Source organism: Lissotriton vulgaris, chromosome 5, assembly GCF_964263255.1.
Source record: "Lissotriton vulgaris chromosome 5, aLisVul1.2, whole genome shotgun sequence".
In the NCBI taxonomy this organism is placed as follows: domain Eukaryota; kingdom Metazoa; phylum Chordata; class Amphibia; order Caudata; family Salamandridae; genus Lissotriton; species Lissotriton vulgaris.
Window position 1 is genome coordinate 832,775,492 of NC_141693.1, and position 18,323 is coordinate 832,793,814.

The 18,323-nt window shown below is 45.4% G+C and overlaps 1 protein-coding gene across 9 annotated transcripts in view; it reads left to right on the plus strand.

Annotated features, from left to right (window-relative positions):
• The window catches only part of PPP3CB (protein phosphatase 3 catalytic subunit beta), a 1,016,614-nt gene that overhangs the window by 127,788 nt on the left and 870,503 nt on the right, over nucleotides 1-18,323 (plus strand). Inside the window, exon 1 of one of the 9 annotated variants that reach the window (XM_086922335.1) lies at nucleotides 5,590-5,677. The exons of the other annotated variants lie outside the window; for them this stretch is intronic. The gene's annotated coding sequence lies outside the window, so the exon portion shown is untranslated. Of the gene's footprint in view, nucleotides 1-5,589; nucleotides 5,678-18,323 lie in introns of those variants that run through there. 9 annotated transcript variants of the gene reach the window in all.

Below are 18,323 nucleotides of genomic sequence, written 5' to 3' on the forward strand. Positions count from 1 at the left end.
GCATCATATATCAGGCCAACTTCTCACACCCGAAGCCTATTAGAGCTAAAGGACCTCTTTGTATCCTCTAGCTCCCAAACTCCTACACAAAGGAGCTATCCACTATTCCGACAAATGCTATAAAAGGGGCAGAAGAACAGGACATGTTCAACAGTCTCATTAGGTGCACCTCACATTGGGCACTGGACTTCCAGCTCACTCTTAGAACTTAACCATTTGACTGTAAAAGCCCCAAGCGGCAAGGTCCCATACCGAAGTTGCATACACAGTCGCCTAGCTAATGGGGGATGCATCTCGTCCAGAAAATTCTCCTTCTTATATGGGTCTTTAACGGAAACAAACCTTCCATCAAGGAGCCACCATTTTTAAAATGTATGTATTTATTTTATGCATTTATAAAGTTTTGTATAGCGCGAACAAGACCCAAGAGGGTATCAGAGCACTTCACATCATAGGGTATGTGGGATACAGCAGTTGGAACAAACAACCATTCAATATATGGGAGGAGCATGCTAAAGCTGGAGCCAATAGTTGCACATAAGAGTGTAGATAATCAGAGCATTGGAGTACTAGGCAGATAGATAAACAATAAAACATACTGCGTCCCCGGGTAAAAACGTATTCATTAGTATAGTTTTCACTTCGTTTTTGAATGAAGAGGTGGATGAGATTTGATGAATTTACCATTCATTGGGAGATGAGCTTCAAGTCCTTTGACTGCCAGAACAATGTTTTAAGTAGCTCTTTAGGTATTGGGCTATTCAGGCCAAATGGATTACCCATCAGTCCAAACCTATTTTCATTAACACGTTCTTAATTTGCTTAATCCACGGGATATCATTAAAACCTGAATTTGGACAAAATTTCCTCCTGGCCCCTGCGGTATGAGGAGAGCTCTGGGGTATACCAGATTCTTCTCCAATATAGCAGAAGACACAGTGCTATTTTGTCGGCTATCGTAACCCTAGGTCCAGCCATAGTGGGATTAATGGGGTGCTTACCGGGAGCCCAATCAGCTGTTGCATAAAGCGGGTTTCTACTGATGAAGAAAGTTCACACAAAGATGGCCTCACAGTTCTGCTCAATAGCATGCAGTCCCTAGGGCGTGTGAATTATATATTTCAAGGGCAGGCTGTATTGTACTGAACTGAGATCTAAGAGACATCTAAATGATTCCTCCAGCCACTTGTTCTAGTTTAAGTCTGTGATGCATTATGTGTGAATGCCACCCCAGATGCTCAGTTAACGTTATACCCAAGTAATCAAAGGTGTTAACACGTCCTAAATAAGTCTCAGATAGCCTAGGTTTAGCCCAATGTGTACGGCCTGGGGTCATTTCATTCTACTTGGAGATTTTAATTTCCACGCAGATACACCAGAGGACCCTGATACCAAGCTCCTACTGGCAGACCTCGCCCTTCTAGGCCTACATCTACGAAATAGTGGTCCCACCCACAGAGGTGGCCACACCTTAGATCTCATCTTTTCTAATTATCCGTCAATATATTGCCATCCCCCCAAATCAGTACACTGGTCCGACCACAACATGCTGGAATTTTCCTTCATGCAACTAACTAAACCTTCCGAACCCTCTGCCACCATGAGCATTAAACGTAGACCATGGCACAAGGTTATTCCAGAAGCATTCGTAGAAACCTGGAAAACACCAACTCTCTCCGACTCTGACAATTCTGATTCGGCCCTTGCCAAACTAAACACCACCCTCCTCGATACAATAAACCTTATAGCCCCACAAAAATTGGTCAAACTACCTACGACTAATAACAAGAAGGAAATCTGGTACACGGAAGCATTAAAAATTGAGAAACAAAAGTGCAGAAAGTTAGAAAAACGATGGAGGAAGAACCACTCCAGTGAAAGCAAAGAGCTCTATCAACAAGCTGTCTCCTCTTATTACAAAAACATTAAAAAGGCAAGGAAAACCAGCCTTCAATCCCAAATAGATGAAGCAGATAATTCTACCAGAGAATTATACAAAATTCTAAGAAGTTTCACAAATCCTACAGCATGCGAAAGTCCTGATACCTATTCTCAGGATCTGTGTAACAAGATCTCACAATTCTTCGAAGATAAAATTGACACCATCTATAACAAAATATTGGCCAAACACCCCAACAACATAGAGACGGCTGATGCTCTCTGTCTACAAACCAATTCTGAGACCTTTATTGACATCCCAGAAATCTCCGAGGATGACATAAAATCTCTACTAAATACAATAAAAACAGGGTCCCCCCATGATCTCCTCCCCCCCCAGAGGGATGAACATGCTTAGCACTGCTCTCTGCCCCTTTATCCAAAAAGTTTTGAACCTTTCCTACAAAGAAGGTAAACTCCCCCAGCAATGGAAAGAGGCAGTGGTGAATCCTATTCGGAAAAACCCCATCTCCCCTTGGACAGAGCTCTCCAACCTCCGTCCCATCTCTCTGCTGCCGCTCCTGAGTAAACTGGCCGAGAAGCATGTTAATACCCACTTGTCCAGTTTCATAGAGGCGACAGGGGGCCTGGACCACTCTCAATCTGGGTTCAGGCACCGAATCAGCTCTCCTCTCCGTGACCGATAACATCAAGATGTCACAGGATAGAGGAGGCTCAATGATTCTGGTGCTGTTAGACCTGTCGGCCGCATTTGATACTGTGTCCCACAAGATCCTCGTGAGCCGTTTACAGGGAGTAGGCATAGGAGGACAAGCCCTCTCCTGGCTGGAGAGTTTTCTGTCCGGGCGCTCACAATCCGTCAGCCTGGGACCATACCGCTCCTCCTCAAGGATGCTCACGAAGGGGGTGCCACAGGGCTCATGCCTAAGCCCCACATTGTTTAATGTGTACGTGGCCCCCCTTGCTGAGATCGTGAGAAAATATGGATTCACCCCGGTGTCCTACGCTGACGACACCCAACTTCTTTACCCTTTCCATTCTCTCAACTCCAATGTCAGGGATAACTTCGCGGAAGGCATGAGGGCCATCTCCAGCTGGATGGCTGCCAACCGCCTCCAATGCAACGTTGGAAAAACGGAGCTAATGCTCTTTGGAAAAGCGTCCATACTATGGTCCCCCGACTGGTGGCCCTTCGATCTGGGACCAGTACCCACCCCAAAACTAACAGTAAAAAATCTGGGGGTGAAGTTAGATCAAAATCTAACCTTGAAGGAACATGTGAGTGCAGTTGCTGGGGCATGTTTCCACACAATTGGTCTGTTAAGACGAGTCTTCCCTTACCTATCAGACAACTACAGAAAGACCCTAGTGCAGACTATGGTGATAAGTAAAATTGATTACTGCAACGGACTCCTGATGGACTCCTGATACAAGCCAACGAGAGCGCCATAAATCGCCTCCAGGTAGTCCAAAACACAGCGACAAGACTGGTTTTGAATGCCCCCCCCAAAACCCCCTCCAAGCCTCTGCTGCGAGAACTGCATTGGTTACCTATTCGACAACGCATCAAATTCAAAATCTGTTGCATTGTTCACAAATGCCTGTTCGGGAAAGCCCCCAACTATCTGACCCAAAAGCTACCCCTCTACAAACCTGACAGAGCCTTACGATCAAGCAATCAACTGCTAATAAAAACTCCTCTGGTAAAAAAAACCAGACAAGGTGGCAGAGCCTTTTCTATGGTAGGGCCTAACCTTTGGAATAACCTACCCATCGGCATAAGACAAACCTCCAACCATTCCTCCTTCAGGAAGAAATTAAAAACCTGCTTATTCCTGGAAGAATAAATAATCAACCATCAGTCGACAACCACAACCTCTGGAAACACCTGCCATTCCACCCTGCGAGCAAAGCGCGGAGATACCTCGTAAGGGGTCGATTCTTGCGCTATACAAGAATATAAAATAAAAATAAATAAATAACTGTAAACATTGTCTTGTGCACATAAATCTTTAGGCCCCTCATTTCACTAAAATTATGAAAGAGTTTCAATAGCTTCTTGAAGCCCATTGGAGATTTAGAAAGGAGCAAATTATTGTATGCGAACATTAGTGCAGGAACCCTCTGGTTTGCCAATTTTGGTGTGTCATTGTCAAATAACTCAAGATGTTCAATGAGTTCATTAATATAAAGTGAGAACAGTTTGAGGGAAAGGACACAGCCCTGCCTAACCCCCTATCCACTGGGAGCGGATCTTTCAGTTCACCTGCACTCCCACATCTTACTTGCACATAGTTCTTAGTATGGAGTCTCACTAGAATGTCTTATCAAATGACCAGGTACCCCCATCTCTTCAAGGACCTTCTACATTCTTTCCATGGGAACTAAATTAAAGACCGAGCGAAGGTCTACAAAAAAACATATAATCTGCCTTTGCCCAGAGTATTGGTTTTTCAGTATAGCATTTGGAATGGAAACACTTGGCCTATTTTACTGACCAAATCCCTAAAGCCAGCCTGTAGGGCGGTTAAGACATCATTACAGCTCATCCATTCCTGCAATCTAGTCAGGACTGCTTTGCTGAAGAGCTTTTGAGCACTGTCAATGAGCCTATAATTAACATGTGAATCCCTTGGCCTTTTTAGGTCTCGACTGTCGCGCAGCTCGAGAATTTTTGTTTTTCAGTACTAGGGTTGAACCCTCCTCTCTCTTCCATTGGGTAGCTCCATAAATGGAGGCTAGCCATTGGAAGAGAATGATGTCAATCAGTCTTGGAGCAGATTCGTGGGCGTTTGTCTTTTTTTTAAGCCCCGCCCCCTTTGTTTCGTCATTCAGAGGTGGGCCATTGTGGGTGTTTCCTTTTTTTTTCCAGGCCTGTTTTTTCGTCAGTCTGTGCCAGCTCGGTCCCGATCCCGGTCCCTTCTGAAGCCTCTCCCGCCCAGCCTCCTAAAGCACCAGCCGCCCGCTCTCTTTCCTGGTAGTTTGTGTGTATAGACGTCGGTTGGTTAATAGCAGTGATGCGGAATGACAGTGTTGGCCTTTATCGGTGCTTGCTGGCATTGGGCTGTTGGAGGTAATGGCAAAGTTGTAATAGGGGTGCCTCAAGGGTGGTCTTAAAGTGCTGGTAGCGTTGGCACACTGTGGCGGTGTTGTGGAATCATTGGAGTGCCAATGGCATTGTTTTGAGACACGTTTGGGACCACCCTAGGCCCGGAAGGCGCCCGCTGCTCGCTCGCAGTCTCCTCCCTGTGCTCCCACGGGGGCAGCTAGGACAACGCTTGTTTTTATTGCCAATCTGACAGCTATCTAATAAATAGCCACAAACTCAGCGTAACATTGGCCTCCGACTCTTTCATGAGATTAGAGCTTTTGAGCAATAAGAATTGGATAATCCACATTTATAATCTACTACTGTATTCTTAGAGATCAAAAATATTATATAGTGAAAGTAGCCTTTCAAATATGGCCACCAAGTCGGCCGGCTCACCTACTCATTAGTCCTTTCTCAGTGTCGAAGCTCCTTCATGCCAGAGAGACGTCGACTGCTCTTCCACCGCGGCACTTCCGGTGCGCTGACTTGGAGCAGCAGAAGCGGCCTGGGGGAGTGCTGCCTGCCGGTAGTCCGCAGGAAGAGAGGGGCGGATAGGTTCTTTGACGTCCCGGGCAATATTCTGTCAGCTCTGGGTCCACGGGAACAGTGGAACCTGCGGGAGCCTCTGTTGATCGGAGAAGAGAGAAGATGCTTACCAAGTTTGAGACCAAGTCTGCCGGGTGAAAGGTGTGTGAGGCCGAGGGACTTTTACAAGCTCCTGGGTGTGCAGCCGATGTTCATTCTATTGAAGCTCTGTGCTTCGTCACCACTCCTGATCATACGGACTTAAGGTGGTAGTTTGTATGTATAGACGTTGGTTGGTTAATAGCAGTGATGCGGGTTGATAGTGTTGGCCTTTATCGGTGCTTGCAGGCATTGGGCTGTTGGAGGTAATGGCAAAGTTGTAATAGGGGTGCCTCAAGGATGGTCTTAAAGTGCTGGTAGCGTTGGCACACTGTGGCTGTGTTGTGGAATCATTGGAGTGCCAATGGCATAGTTTTGAGACACGTTTGGGAAATATTAGAGTACAATGTCATGAGTACTTTTATGTTTTTCCGTACTTTTGTAACCATCAGACTGAAGTATTCTTACTTGCCTTTTCGTACTGCTTTGCTAGGTATCCCCTTTCCACTCTTTAACATGCTTCAAGTTATTGCCTGAAAATTAATGCTTGGGTAATAAGGAACAGATCTAGATTGTTGCAAAATATATATATTTTTTTTTTATACCAAATGCCCTAAGCATTGAGAAGTCACTGTGTGTTCATGCCCAGGATGAAGGGGCCTGAAGCCCCGAAACGCGTCGGCGAAAGATTATAAAGAACCGGGAAATAAAGATGCACAGCAGCACATTTATCCTGGAAGGTGGGATGTGGCGTGTGACTTCTCAATGCTTAGGGCATTTGGTATAAAAAAAAATAAAATATATATATATATATATATATAGTGATATTTGTCTTGTACTATATAAAATAACATAATTACGTATTTTATAATGGACTTATGCGCACACACATTATTTGCAGCATATGCCATATTCCTCCTCCCAACAATTGTAGATGTATTCATTGATTTAATTCTGTTTGCAATCTTGTGGATCATTGCTACAAACCACAGGATACCAAAGAGTTTGTAAATGTCCATTGCATAGTAAATAGGCATGCACCGCTGCCCTTAGTGCCCTACTGCATTTGAGACAATATTTTGGCCCTGAATGTGTGGAGGGCCTTTGACAGTCACTTTCTTGGGGCCACAGGCATTGCACACGGTGCCCTAGCAGTCCACCCACTCAAGCTTTCTTCCAAACTGTCCTTGTGCAGCTGGGGAGGGGTTCCGTTGCCATTGTTCCCGCATTTTTAACTAGGGAATCTTCAGGCGCCCCGACGTGCTGGCGTAGTAAGTAACAAGGCACACCAAGCAGCAGCCAGAAATGCACCACAACAGCAAGCATGCATAATAAGTGTGGAACTATGCTGCATTCGTGTTATTAATAATGCATGCTACACAATTCAATCTAGATTATAAATACAATTTGATGCCATTAATAATTCATAATCATTCAGTACCCTATTAATTATTTGCTCCTTTGCTGTACATGACTTTTCATTCCTCTGCATTTGTCAATGTGAATTAATACTGTAATTTTCAAAAATCGAGGGTTTCTGACTTGATTGTTCCTGAAACATTGCTTAATATTCATGAGAGTGTAAATGTAGCTTTTGCGCATTTGGAAACAGTGATTAGACGGTCACGCCTGTCACTGCAGCGCCGGCATTGGATATAGTGGACGTATGAACAGCAGCTTTCAAAAATAGAGGTGGGCAGATGGGCAAATTCATAGAGAACCAAGCCAGTATGGAGCCAGAGCTGTGTGTGTGTGGGGCTCTGCGTGTGTGTGTGTGGGGGGGGGGCTCTGTGTGTGTATGTGTGGGGCTCTGTGTGTGTGTGTGGGGGGCTCTGTGTGTGAGTGTGTGGGTCTGTGTGTGTGTGGCAGTTGCGAGAGATTAAGTTATTGGCATTGTAAATGACAATGCCATTTATTTATCTGATTTCAATACCAACACATAAATAAACATTTTGTCATTTACAATGCCAATAGCTCTAACTTTTGCGAAGGCGAGACCGTTGCATTGTAAATGCTTGTTTTATGTATGGGGATAATTTCTGCCCCTGCCCACAATTAGGACTGGGGGCCCCTTTCATAATGGTCGTAAAGGCCACTGAAAGATATGTGCTCCATATGCCTGGCTCAATCAGCAACTAGGTCTCCAGGAAGTTTGTCAAGACCTGGATCTTTAAACAGTAATCACATTGGGGTATTTGTCTTGTAATTGCCTGTGGGAAAGTGAAAGACCAGCCTCATAGCTTGTGTGTTCATTTCCAGCAGTATTAATTTTAATCCTTATAGCTTCTAAAGCTTCCATGCCGGTTGGAGAGGACAACCTATCCCCATCTCCTGAGTAGAGGCTTAAAAAATGTGTAACCCAGTCAATGGCAGCAATATTATTATTTTTAATGGGAGCTGTACCCTCCCTGTTACCAGATGTCACTGAGTTCCAGAAGGAGCAAACATCTTTGTCTCTTCCCTCACATTTTCGTCTTTCACCTTTTTTATGCATTGAGTAAAACCTTTTTTATAACAGCTTTTGCTTCCTTAATCATTGATCTATTCTGCGCCCTTATTGCCATTACCAAATTGGTTCTGGCTACTGTACACTTTGTATGGTACCACGGGTGGGGGAGTCTACCACTCTTGGGACACCCAATCTCTTTGGTGAGAAAGGTATCCCTTATAGTAAAGACCAGTTGGTCGGTGGATTCCACAGCATTCACCATATCATCCCAGGATCCCCCACTTATGTTGAGTACTTCCAACTCTTCCAAACAGTCAGCGACCAAACTATATATTCTACTGATCGTCTCCTGGGAGCAGGATGCCCTACTCCACTCTACCCTACACCTGTTGCTAGCAAGTAGCAACCTCCTATCATAAATTGTATCTATAGGATTACTAGTGATTTTAGTAGCTATGCCCAGTTCCAATGATAGGGCGATGTGATCATTATTTACCCCATGGGACCACTATCTTGTCAGTTAGTTTTGGTCAGAGCCTGACATCTAATATAATATAATCAATCAAACTAGAGTGGTTGACCCGATTGTATGTGTTGCCACCAGAGCTAGCAGAAGAAGTTCTGCCATTGTATGCACGCAATCCCTGGGTGAGAGTAAGGGCATTAATTTGGAGTGCAACTCTTGTTCATTTTTAATAGACTCAATCCCTAACTCTGGGATGTCCCAGATGGTATCCTCTTCTAGGAAAAGGTGACAATTGTCAATGCTAAGCGGCTCAAATGTACAATTAACATCTTCACCTACAATCTTCGATGCAGCAGTTGGAATTGAGAACAAGTGGGCATTCAGAGTATCTGGCACTATGAGGTATTGTTAGTGGACACTGACCTAGTATAGAAGTTATAAATATAATATGCCATATCTCCAGGCATAGTAAGGCAGACCCATAATAAATCATGGGTGTCTACTTCTATCTCCTGTATAATGGAGATTTTTACCCAAGTCGTTGGACCCCTAACGGCCAACCTCGGACAGATGATATTGCTACTTTGGAAAAGTTGGCAAATCCTGAGAGGAACAGGGGCAAAATCGCCCATGTCTCTTGAAAAAGACAAAAGTTGAATTGGCTTATAAATGAACTCCACTCATGGACCAATAGTTTGGATTCCAAACCGGCCACATTCCAAGAAATAAACTTTGTTTGCAGGACCTGTGATGATAAAGGCGCCATATCAACTGTCCCAGTAGTTGGTGTGTCTGCGACATCATTAACAAGGAGCACTGTGGCGATGGAAGAATACACTGGAAGCACCATACCAATTGTCCCAGTAATTGGTGTGTCTATGAAATCATTAGAAGGGAGGGCTGTGGCAATGGTAGCATGCACTGGGGGTACTGACATTATGAGGCCAGAACAAGGGGAACTGGAGTCTGTAAGTAAATCGGACTTGGTGGGCAGGAAGCAGTTAAGTGGGAGAGGCTGCGATTTATCTTTAAAAAGTCAATTTATACTTCATAGGGGATCAAACCGATTAGAGATGGGAATTGCATAGATGTCCCTCCCATTTAGGTTGTGATTAGTAGGAAGAATAAGAAGGAGAAATAGGCCACTGGGACTGATGACCATTAATCACACGTGAACAAGGAGAAGGCCTATAGATATATCCCAAGGGGAGGGGCTCAATACTGCTGTTCGACTCAAGCTTGTGACTATCCCACCCTGATGATAAAACTGAGCGGGCCAGTGATGGGAACCTAAAATTTCCAATAATACAGTCCCCTTCCTGGTCCACTCTGCTTGGCCCAAACCCAGCTATCCTTTGGGTGGGCAAGATATTGCGCGCCTGCGTCAAAGGAAAATCTCGATGTTTAACAAGTCAGTCCGTTTTTTTATTAAATAGCACGTGGTAAGGTTCTTTGTGCTCACCAATTAGCTTCGGCACTTTAATTAATACGGCAACTTATGGCCATGATGCAGTGGAAGATTTATTCTAGGAAGTCTAGACTCCCTGACACAACGATCAATATTCTCATCTCCTTCGTCGGGATAGCTCTCCTTACTTGTCCCTTCATTAATCCAATGAGGAACAGCTTGTTTGTGTGAAGGGACATTGGATGAAATAGCAGGAACATTAGCATTATTAGTACAACATGGATTAGATTGTATCGGAATCCCCTACGGCTGCTGTATGCTGGGAGAAACCTCAGTGTTAGTTACAATTGTCCAGCTGGTTTTTGATCCTTTTAGAACAATCCTACTATTCCACACACCCTTATTATGGCCTACTTCTGAAGGGGCACATACAGGTAGATGCATCAAGTATTTTTGCGAGCACAACCAGTGCTAATCGCAAAATTCGTCCGTTTGCGCCCACAAAAATGGCATTTGAGATGCATCAAGGGTTCATGCACTCGCAATTTAAGAATTCGCAAATAATTGCGAGTTCTCAAATTGGGATTGCATTTAAGGAATCGTAATTTGCGATTCCTTAAATGCAATGCATGAACCATTCCAAGATTGCAAATTCGCAATCTGGGGTCGCTATTTACTGCGAAACCAAACTACGTGGTAAAAAGCAAAAACTTAGAAATATGCACTTTAGTGCATTTTTCTAAGTTGTATATCACACACACACATGTCCTTGGGACATGTGTGTGTGCGCAACACCAGTGAACATTACCATTTCAGGGGTGCAACAGGGTGTTCTTTGGACACCCTGGCACACTTGAAATTGCTGCACATTTGCGATTCGCTAATTGCGAATCGCAAATAAGGAATGGATTTCCCATTCATTCCTAAAGGCCTTTGGCCCATAGGAATGAATTGGAAAGCCATTCCTTATTTGCGATTCACAATTAGCGAATCGCAAATAAGGAATCAGTAGGAATCGCAAATAACATTGCGATTCCTACATGCATCCTGTTTTGCGAGTCTTTAATAGCGATTCCTCAAAATTCGCTATTAAGGACTCGCAAAACATAACTTTGATGCATCTGGGGGATACTCTCTTAAGGGAGGAAAAATCTTTTTCTATGAATACTAATCAAACAATGAGGGGACTAAGTTCATCTCTGAGTAATTCTTTAATATTACTCAAACAGTCTGTGATAATTTGCTCAATCCAGGCTGGACGACTACTCTTCATTGGATATGTGGGCAAGATGAAGGGCAAGGCGGTCTATAAGAGAACACTGTCTAGGTGGATCATCATCTGCATCAAGATCTGCTACGCCCTGGCCAAGAAGGAGCCTCCTGAAGGTATTCAAGCTCATTCCACCACAACTAAGTCTTCTTCTTTGTCTTCATTTAGAGGTGTCCCATGTTGTAGACATCTGCAAGGCAGCAACTTGGGCCTCCATCCACACTTCCGCGCAACCTTATTGCTTAGACTGGAAGGTGAGATGGGATGGCCACTTTGCACGTTCTATGCTGCAAGATGTTTTGGTATAAGAAGGCAGGCACCCTCCACCGAGAGTGAAACTGCTTGGGGATTCAATTTAAAAGGTGAGGAATCCTCAGGCAGATGTATCCATCAGAAGAAGTTACTTACCTTTGGTAACGCTTTTTCTGGTGGATACAGTAACGGCCTGTGGATTCCCGTTGCCTGCCTGTTTATACCGAAATATAATTGACATGTGATTCATGTATTTTTTTTATGGAATATTTGAAGTGCTGTGTTATTTATCACTTTCTTAGTCCTGTATACTGTGTAAGCTTGTGGAAATGTTGTCAGTTCACCCGTTCCCCACAGAGGCATGGAAAAAATGGGTGAAACTGACATCAGCACGCCGGTCTGCTGCTCCTGAGCTCATACGGACTCCAAAGGCTCCAGCAACACAGGAGGTGGGTTTCCAAGTCCCTCGAGGTCTGAGCTGCCCTCTTACCAAGTTTGAGGGCAGAATCCCTCGTGGGGAATGTGCACCGCATGCGTTTGCAAGTGCCTATGCTTGTTGGCATTTCCAAAACAAGTGCACTGGGCTCGGAGTAGCCCTAACCTCTGGCACCATTTCCTACAAAGAACTCCTCTTGAGAGTCAACACTGCTTTTCTTGGGCTCACCTGGGTGCTCCAGGGTAGCCCTCACTCCCCTGTGTTTGGTGAGTCTACCGGACCTTGCTGGTCCGACTCGTAACCTTTCTTGACCTTCTTCATGGGTTGTCGCTGCCAAGGCTTGTTGGTGCCCCAGCGGACACTGACTCCTCAGCACTTGACATCCTTCGTGGGGCAGCTCGTATCCGGCTCCTGGTCATCCTCAACGTCTCCTGGCCCTTTGGCTGCAGAGTCAAGAAACCCTCAACGCACCTGAAGCACCCGACATTGGTGGGTATTTGTTTACCGAGCCCCTGTTCATTCCTGAGTGACCCAGACTCTGTCCCCTCTACCTTCAGGTACTCTTCATCAATAATCCACCTTTGGATTCCATCAGACACGTTTCTTCTTCCCAGCAGTGGCTCTTCTTCGAAGTCCTCCATAGAGATCGACTGCGGTTTTCGACGCGACTTCAGACCTATGCACCCGGCTTCCCTGGTACTACGGTATCTACGGGTGGGGTGGCTCTCGAACCTCCTAACTTCCACAGGTTTTCTTCGAAGTCTATTGAGAAGGGTCCTTAAACTTTAAAACTGCAACCACGACTCTCCCATAGAATTGTACAGCGCACACAGTTGCGTTCCCACATTGCACCTGTCCTCCATGGGGTCCCTACTTATTCACCTTGGGTGGTTCCTTGGGGTCCCAGTGATTCTACATACTCTAGACACTGTCTTGACTCTAGTCGTGGTTCTTTTACCACTATTTTAGTATATGGTTTGGTCTCCCCCCGGAGGCTACTGTGTATTAGTGCTGCTTACAATTGTTTCTGTGCTACAGCATTGTATGCTTTGTGAGTATCTTTGTGTAGGAGATACTGTGTCGTACTTAGTGTGTTATATTAATAAATACATATATTTATAACTATTATGTGGTTCTCCTTTCATTTAACCAATACTCTAAGGTTGCATTCTGGTAAATCAAGCTGCTTAACATTCCTTCAAGACTAAGCCTGAAGGCTGCTCTACACAACTACCACTTGGATAACTTTCTACAGTTATCTTTGACCTCTTAAATCACTATAAGGGTTGTTTGGACTGGTGCAAGGTGCCCACTTTAATTACTGGACAGCATATACCAGGCCAACTTCTCACAATCCACCTCCCACCTTTCACGTCTGAGCCAATGGAGATCACCTGCGGTGTCCCCCAGAGCTCATCCCTCAGCCCCACGTTCTTCAACGCATATATGACCCTGCTGGCAAACATCGTCAGATCCAATGGTCTCAATATAATTTCCTATGCAGATGACACTCAACTCATTCTCTCCAGAACCAACTTCTACAGATGCATGACAAATGTCGCTGACTGAATGAAGAACATCTGCCTGCAGCTGAACACAGACAAGATGGAAGGACTGATCTCTGGTAATAGCAGCAACACATGGAACACCTCCTGGTGACCATCAGACCTAGGACCCAATCCCACTCCCTCCAACCATGCCCTAAACCTCAGAATCATCATTGACAACAAAGTTGCCATGAAGTCACATATCTTGATCAGAATGGTTCATGCCTACTCATCCTATTAGACCTCTCCTCAGCCTTTGATACTGTCAAACACGAGAACCTGATAGATGTGCTGAATCACAGAATGGGACTATCAGGGTCAGTGCTTAATTGGTTTACCTCCTTTTTCAAAACTGGACTCAAAAATTCAAGGCCAACACTTCCCTGTCCAAATCCGTGCCAGTAACTCTGGGAGTCCCACAAGGGTCCGCTCTATCCCCGACACTGTTGAATTTATTTATGGAACCGCTCACTGTCCTGTTGCAAGCATCCAACGTACAATTTCACATGTACGCAGATGATACACAACTGTACCTTAAGATATACACACCAGATGACATCATACGGCTCAACAAAACGCTTTTGAACACCCAGTCATGGTTAGCTGAGAACCATCTCAAGCTAAATGCACTAAAAACTGAATTTCTCCTTATAGCTCCACCCACCAAAATACCCCTCTTGCATGATTGGTTCAAACAACTTACGGCATTCAACGTTCAACCAACCATCATCGACTCAGCAAAGTCATTGAGTATAACCCTTGATTGCAACCTCAACATGCATAAATATATTAGCAACGCTACAAAGGGGCAAATTTCCAGATTAATACACTGAGAAAGCTGAAACCCTTCTTACCATTCAACGATTTCAAGACGGCAGTTCAAGCTCTAGTCATCCCCAGAGTGGACTATGGAAGTGTCTCTCTCTGTGGCCTCCCCAAAGCGACTACAGCTCCACTAAGAGGCTCCATCAATGCTGCAGCCAGACTCATCACAGGCTCGAAAAGAAAGTCCCACATCTCCCCTGACTTAAAAGCCTTGAATTGGCTACCATTGGAAGCCAGAATTCACCTGAAAATTGCCTGCATGACTCACAAAGCCATACACCATAATCCACCCAGCTACCTCACCCAGAAACTGACTATCTCTGGTGGTAATAGATCCACAAGGAGTGCGGAAAAACTTTTATTGAAGCCACACAGATTCAACAAGACGAAAACTTATAAACAATCCTTCTCAGGGATGGCTCCCAGGATTTGGGACGCACTACCCCCAGAAACCAGACTTATCACATTTACAGCACTTTTCAAAAAGGAAATAAAAGCGATTCTCATGGAAAAATTCACATGAACACTTTCTAAGGAAACTACGAGTTCACTAGTACCTCTACCGATATTTCTTTTATCACATGTGTACCAACAGACAATCTATTCCCCACAGTTGCCTCCCTATTCTTCACCTCTTTGTGTACTCTGCATAATATGTTATTTATACTTGATTTACCCATTATTGTTTTGATTTACTGTCTACATTATGCTATGTATACGCAATGTACCTGTTGCTATTTTGTTGCATAACTATCCTTCACTGATTGTAAAGCGCTCTGATATCCGCAAGGGTCTTGTTCGCGCTCTAAAAAACTTTAAAAATAAAATAAATAAATTCCACAATTACAGTCTCAGCTAGGCATATAGGCCTACTAAAAATTAGCGTGGCAGGGGTTTTAGAGCGAGGCAAGGGATGCCTTGTATGCTTTTCTCTCCCAGTCTGCTGATTTTTTAAATTTATTTTTTTACTCTTTTTATTGATTTTCATCATAAACAGCAACATAAGCCGGCAACGGCAAGCTATATAAAGCAACATGGTATAGATAGCGTAAATACAGGCATAATTTCGACAGCAATGCACACAGTTCGTTTGTTCCTTGCACCACTTCGAGTTCCTTTTGGCCTTTCATTGCAGAAGCCCAAGAATAGTCCCATCTGCACATTTTGCTCCTCCCTAGGGTCCCTCTACCATATCAGTGCCTCACTATCTGTAGGCTGTGCAGTTCTTGGATGTTCAGGGTCCGTCTCTGTCATACCTGCATCAGTCGCTTGCACCTGTAAGTATTTTGCAGGGGCTCCCAGATATCTCGGGCCTGGAAAAGACCAGCATTAGTTCCGCATATATAGTCAGTTGCTCCTGACAGAACATTAGGTCTTGCATCCACTCCTTAAACTTTGGGGCCCTCCCCCATCTGCAGGTCACCCGCCGTTTAGCTAGCAGTAATCCAAGCGATATGAAACACCTGAGCGGGCTTCACTTTTGTATATATCAACAGTGTAATGAGGGGGGCGTTCGTTATTGAAGTCCACGCCATCTGGCTGAGTACTCCCAGCACTGTGTCCCAGTATGCTCTAATGGGGGCGCATTCCCAGGCCAGATGCAGGAAATCAGTGTTTTCCCTGCCGCACCTGTCACTCTTATCGTTATCCCTGAGGCAGAAGCTGCATAGCTTCCCAGGGGTATAATACAGACGATGGCGATATTTAAAGTGCATGATATGCAGTCTGCTACTGGACGATATTCGTCCTGTTTGCTGGCAACAATATGTCTATTGGTCATCCCAGAGAGAGTCACCCACGTCCTCCTCCCATCTAGCCCGCGCTACCTGAGTAGTATGTGGACTATCTGAGTGGTTCGGTACAGCAGGGACACTATATGGGTCAGGGTGTCCCTCAGAAGTAAGGCGTGTAGTGGTGTGAAAGTGGGTGGCTCAGTTGGGAAGTCGGAGGTGGCTGATTTCACATTATGCCGGAGTCTTACGTACATAAAGAGCTCCATGGTTGTAGGTTGGCAGTCTTTACAGAACTGTTCTTGGGTGAGAATCATCCCTCCCACATATAGTGCCCCCCATGTGTGTATGTTAAATTTCCGCAACATTTGTCTGCATCTGCCCTCTTGTGGGATTGAGATGTTTCGGCTGCCGGGTAGTAGCAGCAGAGGAGAGTACATCTTCCATGCGATCAGCGATAGCCCTCCACGCCTTGTTGGTGCACTCCACAGTGATGAGGGATTTATTATTATTGTCAGTCTGTGCACTTATATATGCTGAGTAAGGGGCTTGGGACCATGAGCCAGTATTCCACTGTGAGGTGCGGCATGTACGGTGGCGGGTGCATCCAATACGCAGCGAAGTGCGCCTGGGCGCACCAGTAGTATAGCTCCACATCCGACACCTCGAACACACCTTTGTCAAAAGGTAGAATCAGTGTTTACCACTTGAGGCGGGGTTGCTTGCCGTCCCAGGTCAGCCGATTGAGCTGCGATTTAAGTGCTTTGAAGAAGTGTTTGTTGGGTGCATACAGAATGTTTATGAAGAGGTAGAGATGTTTTGAAAGGAACACTATTTTGATCAACGCCACCCAGCCTGCCAAGGAGAGAGGCATAGCGATCCATCTGGTAATGGAATCCTTTATTGTACTCAGCACTTTGCCATAATTAGCTCTCATGAGGTGTTCCCTGTCCCTAGTGATTACTATCCAGAGATATTTAATTTAGCTATCGCACCAAGTCAAGGGGAAGTCTGGTATGTATCTCTTGACCGCAGCTGTGTGAGGGAAAATCTGTGACTTGCTCCAGTTGATGGTGACCCCCGAATACCCTCCAAACTGCAGAAATCAATCAATCAATCAGGGAATTTGTAAAGCGCACTGCTTGCCCGCTAGGGTCTTCAGGCGCTGGGGGGGGGGGGGGGGGGGGGGGGAGCTGCAGCTAGTGGTTGAAGAGCCAGGTCTTGAGCAGTCTTCTGAATGCCGGGAGGTCTGCGGTCCGTCGTAGGGGGAGGGGGAGGGCGTTCCAGGCCTTGGCGGCGCTGTGGGAGAAGGATCTGCCCCCGGTGGTGGTTTTGTGGATGCGCGGGACGGCGGCCAGGGACAGGTCAGCGGAGCGGACTTTCCTGTTGGGTACGTAGAAGGAGAGTCTGTCGTTGAGGTAGGCTGGGCCGGTGTGGAGTGCCATGTGTGCGAGGATTTGCTTTTCAGGGTATTGAAGAGCATATTCGCGATGGTACTGTCTAAGTTTAGCTGCCAGTGGCTCCATGGCCAGGGCAAATAGAAGAGGGGAGAGTGGGTATCCCAGCCTCGTTCCCCTCGTGATGCAAAATCTAGGGGATCACATCCCATTGATGATCATCTTAGTCTATGGTTTAGTATACATTACTTGGATCCAGGCAAAGAAAGGAGGTGGAAAGACCATACTTTTCAGAACGCTTCAATTCAAGGGAATCAAATGCCTTGGTGGTGTCTAGAAAGACAGCCACCGCAGCTAGGTCAGGGTCGGTGTCCTGCAGAAGAACGAAGAGACAACTATCTAAGGCTCATTTCTTACTTCTTGATTAATACAACCACACAGATAAAAAAAAGAGAATTCTATGAAAGCTCCCATAAGAATGTAAAGCAAATTCTTATCTGGTGGATAGTAAACTAATATAGCTCCACCCTCAATAGACTCTATGAGCACTGCTGACCCACTCAGGGTATATAAAACCAAAAGCAAACAAGATTGATGATCAACAATTCAAACACTGTCCTTTGGGGATAAAGCTAGAACCCCGCGCTATAAGGGCATTGACCATGCCTCCCCCAGAGCAGCTGCAGCAAGTTGCTGCCTCAGTGCAACCTGGGACAAGGAGTCCCACCAGGGTGGTGTACAGGGCAAAGAAGGAGCAGCCTCCATCAAGAATAGCGTCCCGCACTGCGGGGGGTAGAGGCAGAGTTATAAGCGCGGTGACCGCACCTTAACTCGAGCAGCTACAGCAAGTTCCGGCCTCAGTGCACCCTGGGACAAGGAGTTTCACCAGTGTGGTGTACAGGGTGAAGAGAGAGCAGTCTCCAACATGG